Here is a 13446-nt window from a genome sequence, read left to right as displayed (position 1 = left end):
TCTATCTATCTATCTATCTATCTATCTATCTATCTATCTATCTATCTATCTATCTATCTATCTATCTATCTATCTATCTATCTATCTATCTATCTATCTATCTATCTATCTATCGATCGATCGATCGATCCATCCATCCATCCATCTATCTATCTATCTATCTATCTATCTATCTATCTATCTATCTATCTATCTATCTATCTATCTATCTATCTATCTATCTATCTATCTATCTATCTATCTATCTATCTATCTATCTATCTATCTATCTATCTATCTATCTATCTATCTATCTATCTATCTATCTATCTATCTATCTATCTATCTATCTATCTATCTATCTGTCTGTCTGTCTGTCTGTCTGTCTGTCTGTCTGTCTGTCTGTCGATCTATCGATCTGACAACTTTTGGACAGAAAGTGAAGAACCAACATGAATGATCCAAACCAGTGTAAATGAATCCTGTCTCTTGTGTCCTTACCTTTCTGCTCGTCTCCAGCTCCTCAGATCTCGTTCTCTTGGCGTCTGGACGTGTCTGGTCTCTGTTCACCTGCCACAACTCATAACCTCTGGGTTTTGTCAGAAATCTGATCTTCACCATGGCAACAGGGATCCAGCCAGAAGGCGTGGCCTAAAAATCATTACAGTCAGGTGACCTGCTGCAACCTGACGATAAATAAACAATAAATACATTCCTCTGACCGTTGATCATGTCTGAAGGTTAGGAAAGAGTTTACAGAGACAAACTGACCATGAATGAATATCACTGAGTTACATGTTAGACTGAATCTATTTATCTCTGAGGACGATGTGGCAGCCGTTGGCTCATCTAAATGTTTAAGGTATGTACTTCCTCCTGTCATCAGTTCTAAGGAACCAGGAGGCAAATTTCAGTGGCACAGATCCAAAGTCTTAGAGTCCTTCAGGTCGGACCTGTTACTGGTTCACACCTCAACAACAACACATTTATTCTCATTTATTCTGCTTCGTTCTACAGACACAAGCTTCATGAGGCCCTGATCAGACACCTCACTAATTAACACTAATCAACATCCGTCCATAATCTGAGACAATCGTCAGGATTCTGACATAGGTCCTCAGTGCAGCGTGGACACAACCAATGGTCTGTGGAGGACAGTCTGTGGGGGACAGTTGTCTGAAAATAAGGACAGTCTGTGGAGGACAGTCTGTGGAGGACAGTTGTCTGAAAATAAGGACAGTCTGTGGAGGACAGTCTGCAGAGGACAGTCTGTGGAGGACAGACTGTGGAGGACAATTGTCTGAAAATAAGGACAGTCTGTGGAGGACAGTTGTCTGAAAATAAGGACAGTCAATGGCGGACAGCCTGCAGAGGACAGACTGTGGAGGACAATTGTCTGAAAGACGGTGGCAGGAACAACTCCCTTTAACAGGAAGAAACATTGAGCAGAACCAGAACCAGAACCAGCTCATATGGAGGAACCAGTCTGCCTAAGGCCGACCGGGTACAGACAGAGAAGAGAGAAGAGAGATGATAGGAGGAAGGAGATAAACATCCATCTGACTAAAGAGTACATAGAATCTGATGATGATAGAGGACAGTTAGAGAATGTAAGAGGAACCAAAGACAGGTTGAAGAACTGTTCATTCAGGTAGGAGTGGAGAACTGCAGGAGGACATGAAGACTGGACAGACGTAGTACCAGACGTCCTTCATCATTAACATTTATATCAGTGTAGCACTGAGCTTTAAATGAGGAACTCCATGTCTTATATAGTAAATAATATAAACGGTATTATATCTGAAGCACCTCGTCGTGAGGTGTTAGTCTCTCCTCGTTACAACACGTATACTCCACGAAGCATGACGCGCCATTGAGACACAATTCTGCCTGATTCAAAAAACAGTCGCACGAGTGTCAAATCGGTTCAAAATTAGCCGACAATCGCACAGTGAATGGGTTAGGGTTAGGATTGGCTGCCCACCTGAGGGGCGTGGCTCCTATACGTTACCAGACCATCTATTTATTTATCACTCAGCACCAACACGTCAGTCATTAGCAGCAGCCCTGACCTTTACTGTTGTTGTTATTGTTCAGTAGGAGTTTAGCTGACGTGTTTCTCTCTCTGGTGCTAATAGTGCAGGCTGTCAATCAACCACTGTCCACAGTTTTTATTAAGCTTTTGGTTCGTGCATATGTGTTGACGTTAAAGCCAAACTGTAAGACTAATGCAGTGATAACAAATGTAAAGGGGTGGAGCTTTGGTACCTTTCTATTTCTCATTAAGGAAAATGTCGTCCATCAGTTATATGAAATATTAAAAATAAAAACGTATTTAATTTTTTTTTTTTTCAGCATTCTAATTACCTTACAAAGATTGGGGAATTAAAAAAGAAGTTGTGATTGGATAATATTTTATTTTTCCTGGTAGTCAGGAGGTTAGCTTGCTAGGGGTTGCTTTATTGACCTTTATTGACCTTACACTTATTGTTCCTACCTCATCTTCTCATTTAAATGCAGTTTATTTTCTTTATTTTTTAAACCCAATGATAGCTTTGTGACACAGCAGTTTGACATGAAAGGAAGATGTGTTCTCTCATTTATTGTTGTCTTTCCAGTCTTTGGTGGAGGACGCTCAGCACCCCAAAAGCTCTGACCCTAAATCGCCTCTGATTATAATACACTCCTGATCAAAAATTTAAGACCAGTTGAAAAATTGCAAGAATTTATATTTTGCACTGTTGGATCTTAAGAAGGTTCTAAGTAGTGCTTCAAAATGCAAAAAGAAGAAATGGGAGTGAGACAAGAAAAAATTTTGACTAAGCAATTTATTGCAAACAACCATTAAACTGAAATAGGCTGTTCATCAGCTGATCAGAAGTTTAAGACCACATCTCAAAAAAAAACAAAAACCCCCTAAAATAGAAATAAAATTTTCAAAAAAGGACTCAGTAAAGAGTAGCTGCGCCATTCGTGTTAATCACCTCAGACATTCGTTTGGGCATTATGCTTGATGCTAGTGTTTTCAGGAGGCTAGTGGGAATGTTGCTCCAAGTGGTGAAGGTGGCTTCACGGAGGACGTCCACTGTCTGGAACTGATGTCTATTTTAGTAAACTTCCCTTGCCATCCAACCCCAAATTTTTTCTTGTCTCACTCCCATTTCTTCTTTTTGCATTTTGAAGCACAACTTAGAACCTTCTTAAGATCCAACAGTGCAAAATGTAAATTCTTGCAATTTTTCAACTGGTCTTAAATTTTGATCAGGAGTGTATCTATATCATACACTATGAACACCTTAATCAGACATTCATGTGTTCTTAGACCCAGATCTTATCTGACAGGAAACTTCCTTCTGCTGTTAACTGGAAACAAACCTGAACAATCAGGAAGTGGCTGAACCTGACAGACAGAAACCAGGAGAGATGAATGATGTGATGAGATAGAGACGTATAAATGAAGTGGACCATGTGACCTGAGGACGCCAAGACGTCTCATGTTTAATGACTTCCATGTAAATCTGTTAGGAGCCGTCAGACCAGTTCTGAGACCAGAGGAGGAACTAAAGTAATCCGTTAGAGTCGGTCTGAGCTTAAAGTGACAAAGCCAATCTTTTTAACTGTTAGATAGAGAGTGACTGAGGTCTTATGGGACCTGTTCTGGTTCTGGTTCTGGTTCTGGTTCCTACTCTGATCAAGTGGGAGAGCAGGAAACACTGAACTCGTTGTGTAATCATCGCCACAGCTTCCAGAGAAAGAAACTGATTGGTTGTTGGCATTCTTCTGTCACGTTATCAGCTGCTGCAGGGACCAGAGGACTTTGGTATTTTATGATAATTTATTTAATCATCATTTATTTTATCATCGTTTATTTTATTATCATTTATTTTATTATTGTTTATTTTATTATAATTTATTTGATTATAATTTATTTTATTATCATTTATTTTATTATCATTTATTTTATTATCATTTATTTGATTATAATTTATTTTATTATCATTTATTTGATTATCATTTATTTTATCGTTGTTTATTTTATTATTGTTTATTTTATCATCGTTTATTTTATCATCATTTATTTTATTATCATTTATTTTATCATCACTTATTTTATCATCGTTTATTTTATTATCGTTTATTTTATTATCATTTCTTTGATTATCATTTATTTGATTATCATTTATTTTATTGTTATTTATTTTATCATCATTTATTTGATTATAATTTATTTTATTATCATTTATTTAATCATCGTTTATTTTATTATCATTTATTTTATTATCATTTATTTGATTGTAATTTATTTTATTATCATTTATTTTATTATCATTTATTTTATTATCATTTATTTTATTATCATTTATTTTATCATCATTTATTTTATTATCATTTATTTTATTATCATTTATTTTATCATCATTTATTTTATCATCATTTATTTGATTATCATTTATTTGATTATAATTTATTTTATCAACGTTTATACTAGAAGTCCCAGAGAGCAGCCATTTGGCTTTTCTACCTATAAAACCCAGAGGGCAGCCGATTGGCTGGAAGGCTTTTAGCTAATATCCTAAATCACCTGTGAACCCTCCTTTTGTTATGAAAATGAGGCAATCACTGGGGCACCACAGGAGGGGACATGCTGAGCCACTTCAAGGAAACTTGTGGGGAGGGGAGGGGGAGTGGGCCCAGAGAGCTTATGGGGGACGGGGTAAGCACACAGAGCAGTGTTCACTTCTAACCTGGCAACACCTTGAGACAGAAACTGGTTCATCCCAAAGACAAAACACCTTGACATAAAATGGGGGAGGGGAGAATCGGAGAGGAGCAGGATTGCTGGGGGTTTGGAGGCCAGAGTGTGTGGGGGAGGGAGGCACACCTGAGGGCTGTGAACTAATTTGCTCTGTCCGGGCTGCTAACTATGGCTGCGTTCAGACTGCAGACGGATCTGATTCAAATCTGATTCCTTCTCATATCCGATTTTTAGGGCTGACTGTTCATACTGCCTTTAGCAAGTGTCCAAATCGGATATGGTTCTGTTCAGACTGGGCCACATTCTTCACCGGTCTGATAGGTTGCTGTAGCAACGAGCGGAAGCGTCATTCAGCACGTGTATTTGTCAGACGTCATATAATTGCGACAGCGACAAGCAAAACAACAACAAACAACACGATGGATGTACGTCACGTCAGTGTAAAGATTTATAAGGCATGCAGTTTCTTCCTCTGTCCAAGGCGAATTGTTTTCAAAGTCCTCCTCCATTGTGATAGCTGTAATATCACTGTCCGTGGCCGTAACGTGGCTCCTCCACAACGGAAATAGGCACGCGGTCTGGCGCATTGGTTCTGGCCTGGCGTCGCGTAAGTGACGTCACGGACAGTCAAAACCCATCTGAGTGTTGGGAGTTGTTCAGGCTGAGACGCATCTGTCCATATCCGATACGAATGCGATATGAAACTACCTCTGGATGTGGTTTGCAACCGTTTGGCAAAAATCGGATTTCGTGTGATCTGTCACTGTTCAGACTTCAAAATCGAGATCCGATTCAAATCTGAATGGGCTAAAAATCGGATTTTGGCTGGCAGTCTGAACGCAGCCTAACTGTCTGTCTTTCACCAGTTTCACCAGGTGGCAGCATGGGCAGAACAAATGAGCTGAATCAAAATGTAATATATGTAGAAGGATGTAGAAGTTATCAGGACCCTACAACACTGGGCTTCCAACATCCCCACCAGACACATAGGACAAGTAAAAGAACAGAACCACATCAAAAAAGCACTCAAAATCTGTGGTTATCCCAACTGGGCCTTCGTGATATTTACACATATTTACAAATAATAATAAAAAAAATGCATTATCAGGATACAGTGTTAGAGAGTGGAAGTGAGTGAGACTTAGACTTAGAGACTTAGTTATGAGGCTGATGGAACCATTCCTGGACAAGGGCAGAAATGTTACCAAGGACAATTTCTTTACATCGCTGGTGGAGCTTGCTAGAGAGTTGGCTCACTCTCATGTGGGTGCAAAGCAGGCACAAAAGGAACAATTGCTTCGGCAACAACCATGCCACTGTGCGATGTATTGACTGCTACAAATACACATGTGGCAAATGCAGAAAGGAGATGGCTTGGCAGTGCCAGCATTGTGCGTGATTATTGAAATGTACTCACCTCACTCACTGTTACTTACTGTTTATTTTTCCCTACTAGAGTTTTACTACAGCTTATTTTAATCCCACTCAAAGGAAGTTCACCGTTCATTATTTAATGTTCACCATTTTATTATTCAATCACTTTTTCTATAACTATTTGCAAACCACTGCTGTTGTTTGTCTGCAAACTGCTCTGTGTGCTTGCTGCTGCGGAAAACTCAAATTTCCCTGAGGGAGTCACCCCAAAGGGATCAATAAAGTTTTAAGTCTAAGTTCTAAGTCTAAGTCTCACTCACTTCCACTCTCTAACACTGTATCCTGATAATGCATTTTTTTTATTATTATTTGTAAATATGTGTAAATATCATGAAAGCCCAGTTGGGATAACCACAGATTTTGAGTGCTTTTTTGATGTGGTTCTGTTCTTTTACTTTTCCTATGTGTCTGGTGGGGATGTTGGAAGCCCAGTGTTGTAGGGTCCTGATAACTTCTACATCCTTCTACATATATTACATTTTGATTCAGCTCATTTGTTCTGCCCAGGCTGCCACCTGGTGAAACTGGTGAAAGAAAGACAGTCACTAGCAGCCCGGACAGAGCAAATGAGTTCACAGCCCTCAGGTGTGCCTCCCTCCCCCACACACTCTGGCCTCCAAACCCCCAGCAATCCTGCTCCTCTCCGATTCTCCCCTCCCCCATTTTATGTCAAGGTGTTTTGTCTTTGGGACGAACCAGTTTCTGTCTCAAGGTGTTGCCAGGTTAGAAGTGAACAGCCACCCTCTCCCCCATAAACTCTCTGGGCCCACTCCCCCTCCCCTCCCCACGGGTTTCCTTGAAGTGGCTCAGCATGTCCCCTCCTGTGGTGCCCCAGTGACTGCCTGGTTTACATAGCAAAAGGAGGGTTCACAGGTGATTAGGATATTAGCTAAAAGCCTTCCAGCCGATCGGCTGCCCTCTGGGTTTTATAGGTAGAGCAAAAAATGCTGGGACTTCTAGTGTTAATCATTGTTTATTTTATTATAATTTATTTTATTATCATTTATTTGATTATAATTTATTTTATTGTCATTTTTTTGATTATAATTTATTTGATTAACATTTATTTGATTAACATTTATTTTATTAACATTTATTTGATTATCATTTATTTTATCATCATTTATTTTATTATCATTTATTTTATCATCATTTATTTTATTATCATTTATTTTATTATCATTTATTTTATCATCGTTTTTTATTATCGTTTATTTTATCATCATTTATTTGATTATCATTTAAAAACGCGTCCGGTTGAACAAAGTTCAAGTAGATAGATGTGTCTTGAATAGGAATTAAATAAACACAAAGAAAAAACTCTTATATATATTATTAGGGCCGGGACTTTAACGCGTTAATTAAGATTAATTAATTACACAAAAATAACGCGTTAATTTTTTTTAACGCATTTTAATCACACTTATTTTTGCACCGCGGAACGTTTCTCACTGGATGAGTTTCGGCGGACCGATTATACTGGAGCACCAACTAGCGTTCATTACCAGTGTCCTCAACAAGCAGCGGGTGCTGCCGTGAGCCCCTCTCCCGTCCCAAAGCACTCACAGGCGGTCAGTCTCACAGTAGCCCCGCCCCCTCGCAGCAGCGGTCAGAGCAGAGAGGGAGAACCACGCCACCGCGTCCAGACTGCAAACGAATGACGCATGCGCAAAACTGCCGCTGATCGCGCCCTGGTTTACAGAGCGGGATGTAAATGTTTCTTCACTGTCACACTAAAATAAATAATAAAATAATAATCCATTTAGATTGTTAATTTTGTCAAGTAAAAACCGTTTGTACAAAAAATGTTAAAAATATTCTAATTAAGGCAAAAAATGCTCATGTTCTTCTGTGCCTGTGACTTGTAGGCTAGAAACTAAACCAAACTTAAGAAAACTAAAAAAAAAAAAAACTTAAGTTACTGTGCCAGAGTGTCTCTTTAGAGTCATTTTGCCAATACCAAGCCCGGATAAAGGAGGCGCGTTAATAATACAGCGTCCATCACAATTACATCCAAAAGGTAAATTATGCAAATTAGCCGATGACGTCATTTAGCGACTTCTAGCGACTTTTAGGACAGCCAATAGCTACTTTCCTTTCCTGAGGAGTTGGCAACACTGTTCATTACTTCAGACAACAACAAACCACAGTGAACATGAAAGAAGAAGCTGATGAGACCACTTTGGTTGGCCCTGTGGATGGGAAATTTAGTCATTATTCAATGGTATACTAAAAATCCATATGAAAAAAATTACTTCTCACTGTTCTCAGGTCAAATAATTATATGCGATTAAAATGCAATTAATTTCGATTAATTAATTACAAAGCCTCTAATTAATTAGATTAATTTTTTTAATCGAGTCCCGGCCCTATATATTATATATATATATATAAACACAGTCAGATATATAAGCAGAGACACGTCCTGTTGACCAGTAGGGCCCCTGGTCCTGGTCGCCTGTAGGGCCCCTGGTCCTGGTCACCTGTAGGCAGGGCCGGTTTTTGCTATGGGCAATGTGGGCGACCGCCCAGGGCGCAATCTATGTGAGGGCGCACGAGCGCCTTCAAAAAAAAAAACAAAAACAAAACAAACAAACAAACAAACAAAAAACTCGCCAGTTTTCTAGCCTACCGCCAGTAGTGGTTTTAGGCACGGGCGAACATAATCATCTGTGTCATTTTTTCATGACACAAGGGGGGCGGCACGAGCACTTGGAAAATAAATAAATAAATAAATCTGCACCGCTACATGGTTTTCTATCATCTGTCTTATCTGTGTGGGGAACTGGCAAATTGGCGCCCCCTGCTGCTGCAGGCGCCCCTGCTGCTGAGAAGGTGCCGTGCACCGAAGCTGTGTGTGAGGGGGGGGGGCAGTTCACCTGGGTCTCTCCCAAATTGAACGGACGGGGGTGGTGGTCTGTATAAAAGGGTTAAAGTCAGTCACACCTTGACTTTCTTCCATATAACTCACATTTCATTCATAATATTATAAATACAGGCCTATAAGTTCTGCACGTTTTTGTTTTTATGACTTGTGTGAAATGGCCAAATAGAAAAATAGGTAATACAAAACGATTATGTGGTCACCAAGGTGACTTGGTTTAGTCTTGACTTCTGGTCGTGAGTGACAGCGCTGGAGGATGGAAATCTGTTGATTGTCGAGTGTCAAATGAACAGAGATGGACAGAAAAAGAAAAGATAAAGGTCTGCTATGTTCTCTCTGTATGATTACAGTATCATGTCATGAATGAAGGGCTAATGTTAACTGATGGTATACGTTTGTTAGACTTTTTACTACGACGCTTGCAATGCTTATACAACAGTAATTCATCTTAACAAACACCAGATCTAATTTCACCGTGAGATTGTGCTTTGCAACAAAACTGTTACAAGTTCAGTTATTATTTATTTCCATCACGTTGGGTCCTGTAATTAGCCAACGGAATTTTCATATCTGTAGGTAGTTTCAAAGATGAACATTTGCTACAACTCTATTTCGTGTCAAAACATAGTTTAACCAGTCAGAACTAAAAGTGTGCCAAGCATAGAATTCGAGGCAGTAACCAAGGAGCGTGCGCGGGGGGGGGGGGGGGGGGGCGCTCACAGGTGGTCACGCCCAGGGCGCAATTCAATGTAGAACCGCCACTGCCTGTAGGGCCCCTGTAGACTCTACCAGGTCTGACTGGAGGGACACGTCTCAGTTAAGTCTTCATCATCAACTGACTCTGACTCAGACAGAGCAGCACTGACCCCTTGTGGACACGACACACACTCACAGTTCCAGATCAGGCCCCGACTCCATGCCACCGGGGGGCCGTCGGGGGGCCTTCAGGGCCATCGGGGGCCATCGGGGGCCATCAGGGGGCTTCGGGGCCATCAGGGGCCTTCGGGGGCCGTTGTGGGGCCATCGGGGGCCATCAGGGGCCTTCGGGGGCCATCGGGGGCCATCAGGGGGCTTCAGGGCCATCAGGGGCCTTCGGGGGCCGTTGTGGGGCCACCGGGGGCCGTCGGGCCCCTGGGGTCTCACTTGACATTTTCTGGAGTTTTCTCTCAGATCTGGGTTCACTCTAATATTATTAAAAAGAAATAATAAGAAATAAAGTGGAGGAGGAGTGGCTGTGTATGTGGACAATAACTTGACTTACACAGTCGTAGAAAATATGACAACTGTCATTGATAACTGATTAGAATCTATAACAACTGAAATATGTGAAGAGAAAAAGAAAAATATAATAATCAGCTGTACATACAGATATCTGTATATACAGATATCTGTATCTGTATATACATATATCTGTATACAGATATATGTATACAATGAACAGCATGAGGAAACTGGGGAAAGGTATATAATGAAAGTGATGTTGATAGTGCATATGAAACCTTTTTAAGAATATTCACATCATTATATGATAAACATTGTCCAATAAAACGTTACTACAGAAAACAAAGATACAATGATCGACCATGGTTCACAAATGGATTATAAAATGCCTGTAAAAAGAAAAATACACTATATAGAGAATTCATAAAACAAAGAACTAAAGAGGCAGAAGAGAAATATAAAAAATATAAAAACAAGTTAACCAATATTATGAGGGTATGTAGGAAAGAATACATAGTAAAATATTATATTATAACAAAAGCAATATAAAAGGAATCTGGGATATATTAAATAGTATTATTAAAAATAGTGCTAAACAACAGAGCTACCCTCAATATTTTATTGATAATAATATTAAAAAGGACAATATGGATGATGTGGTCAACAGCTTTAATCATTTTTTTGTAAATGTTGGACCAAACCAGGCAAGAAAAATTATCATTGTTATCTGAGGACTGGAATGATAACCTTATAGTGAGAAATCCAAGTTCAATGTTCCTTACAGCAGTGGAAGAAAAAGAAATAATAGATACGGTAAATAAATGTAAATACAAAACATCTACTGATTCAAATGAAACTGATATGACAGTTGTAAAAAAGGTCATTGAGGGGATTTCTGAACCACTTACATACATCTGTAACTTATCATTCCAAACCGGAACATTTCCTAACAACATGAAAATAGCTAAAGTTGTGCCGCTGTATAAAACTGGGGATAAACACCACTTCACAAATTACAGGCCAGTTTCTTTACTTCCACAATTCTCCAAAATTCTAGAAAAACTATTAAATAACAGATTAGACAAATTCATAAACAAACATAAATTACTTTCTGACGGTCAGTACGGATTTAGAGCAAACAGCTCAACATCACTGGCATTAAAAGAATCAATTGAGGAGATCACAAACGCTATAGATCACAAACTGCATTCAGGTGGAGTATTCATAGATCTCAAAAAAGCTTTCGATACAATTAATCACAACATATTAATCAATAAACTTGAACGGTACGGGATCAGGGGGTTAGTATTGCACTGGGTGAGAAGTTATTTAAGCAACAGAAAACTGTTTGTGAAGTTGAGGGAACGTTCATCGTCATGCTTGGACATTGCTTGTGGCGTCCCACAGGGGTCAGTATTAGGTCCAAAACTATTTATACTTTACGTAAACGACATATGCAAAGTTTCAAGTACATTAAAATTAGTATTATTTGTAGACGACACTAGTATTTTTTGTTCTGGGGGGGACTTAGGTGAACTACTGGGGAGGATCACCACTGAAATGTGCAAACTGAAAATGTGGTTTGACAGAAATAAATTATCGTTAAACTTAAGTAAAACAAAATTCATGTTATTTGGCAACTGCAATAAGAATACACAAGTACAGTTACAAGTAGATGGGGTGGACGTTGAAAGGGTACATGAAAACAAGTTTCTTGGGGTAACAAATGATGATAAAATAAACAAAGTCTCATATAAAACATGTACAAAGCAAACTGTCAAGAAGCATTTCAGTTCTGAGCAAAGCTAAACACATCCTGGACCACAAATCCCTCCACATTCTCTACTCTTCACTGATTTTACCATATTTACAATACTGAGCAGAGGTTTGGGGCAATACTTATAAATGTACAACACAATCTCTATCCATACTGCAGAAAAGACACATCCACGACTGTACCGACCTTCCTACCTTCAAATCTCTGACAAAAACACACCTTTTTAAAATTGCTTTTAATGTTTAGCTCAGTTTATTGTGTTTTTAATGTTATATTTCACATTGTTTTGCTGATTTGACGTTCTTTTTATTTAAAGCGTCTTTGAGTATCTTGAAAAGTGCTTTTAAATAAAATGTATTATTATTATTAAAAGAGCCATAAGAATAATTCATAATGCCGGTTATAGAGAACACACAAATTCACTATTCTTAAAATCAAAAACATTAAAATTCACTGAGCTGGTTCATTTCCAAACAGCACAAATCATGTACAAAGCAATAAACAATCTACTTCCTGGAAATATTCAAAAATAGTTTTTTCACAGAGTTGGGGGTTACAATCTGAGAGGTGAGCTCAATTTAAAACATCAGCGGGCACGTCCAACATTAAAAAGTTTTTGTCCTACAGTTTGTGGAGTGAGGCTGTGGAACAGACTGGGTGTGGAGCTCAAGCAATGTCCAACATGATCCAGTTTAAAAAGCGCTACAAACACATGGTTTTCACCAGGTACAGGGAGGAAGAAGGGCTTCAATAAGAAATGATCAATGATTGATGGATTTGTTTATTTCATCTAATTCTTTTCTATTTCTTTTCTTTTTTATGTAAATATATATGTTTGGGGAGAAAGATTGCTAATTGAGTAGTGGAGAAGGGCTAGGTTTAAATCAGCATATGCTTCATCCTACTCCTTTTCAGACATGTTGGCTTCACATTATTATTGTTGTTTTGACTATTCTGATTGGATTTGTTTGTTTTCAGTTTACTTTGTTATGTTACTGCACATGTTGGAAATAAACTAAACTAAACTAAACTAAACTAAAATGGATTTGTTAACATGAAATAAAAATAAAGAATAAAATAACTGAATTGTGACTGATTCAAACTAAACGTTGATCCAACAAACATAAACAGCTTTGTTTACTCTTTTATTTTAATGATGATGTCAGGGGGGGGCGGGGCGAGGCGGGGGGGGGGGGGGGGGGGGGGGTACCAGTCGCTCCCGGCTCCTGTCAATCACGCCATGACGTCATGTATCCGGAGCGTTTCCTGTGCTGGAGGGCGGGGCCTCCGTCTTCCTCGGGGAGAGCTGGTCAGGGGAGTCAGGTTGGCGCTCAGCAGCAGCTACTGACTTCCGGGAGCTGGATGTTACATTTCAAAGTAAAAGAAGTAAAAAAG

At 39.1% G+C, this 13446-nt stretch overlaps 1 protein-coding gene across 1 annotated transcript in view; it reads right to left on the bottom strand.

The window, feature by feature from the left end:
• LOC311499567 (protein NLRC3-like) overlaps window positions 1–777 on the bottom strand; it is a 21142-nt gene extending 20365 nt beyond the window's left edge. Inside the window, exon 1 of the mRNA XM_084560592.1 lies at window positions 481–777. The gene's annotated coding sequence lies outside the window, so the exon portion shown is untranslated. The remainder of the gene's footprint in view (window positions 1–480) is intronic.
• Between the last annotated feature and the right edge of the window lie 12669 nt (window positions 778–13446).

Source organism: Chelon labrosus (assembly GCF_963514085.1).
Source record: "Chelon labrosus genome assembly, chromosome: 14".
NCBI lineage: Eukaryota > Metazoa > Chordata > Actinopteri > Mugiliformes > Mugilidae > Chelon > Chelon labrosus.
This window is presented reverse-complemented; position numbering and strand designations above follow the sequence as displayed.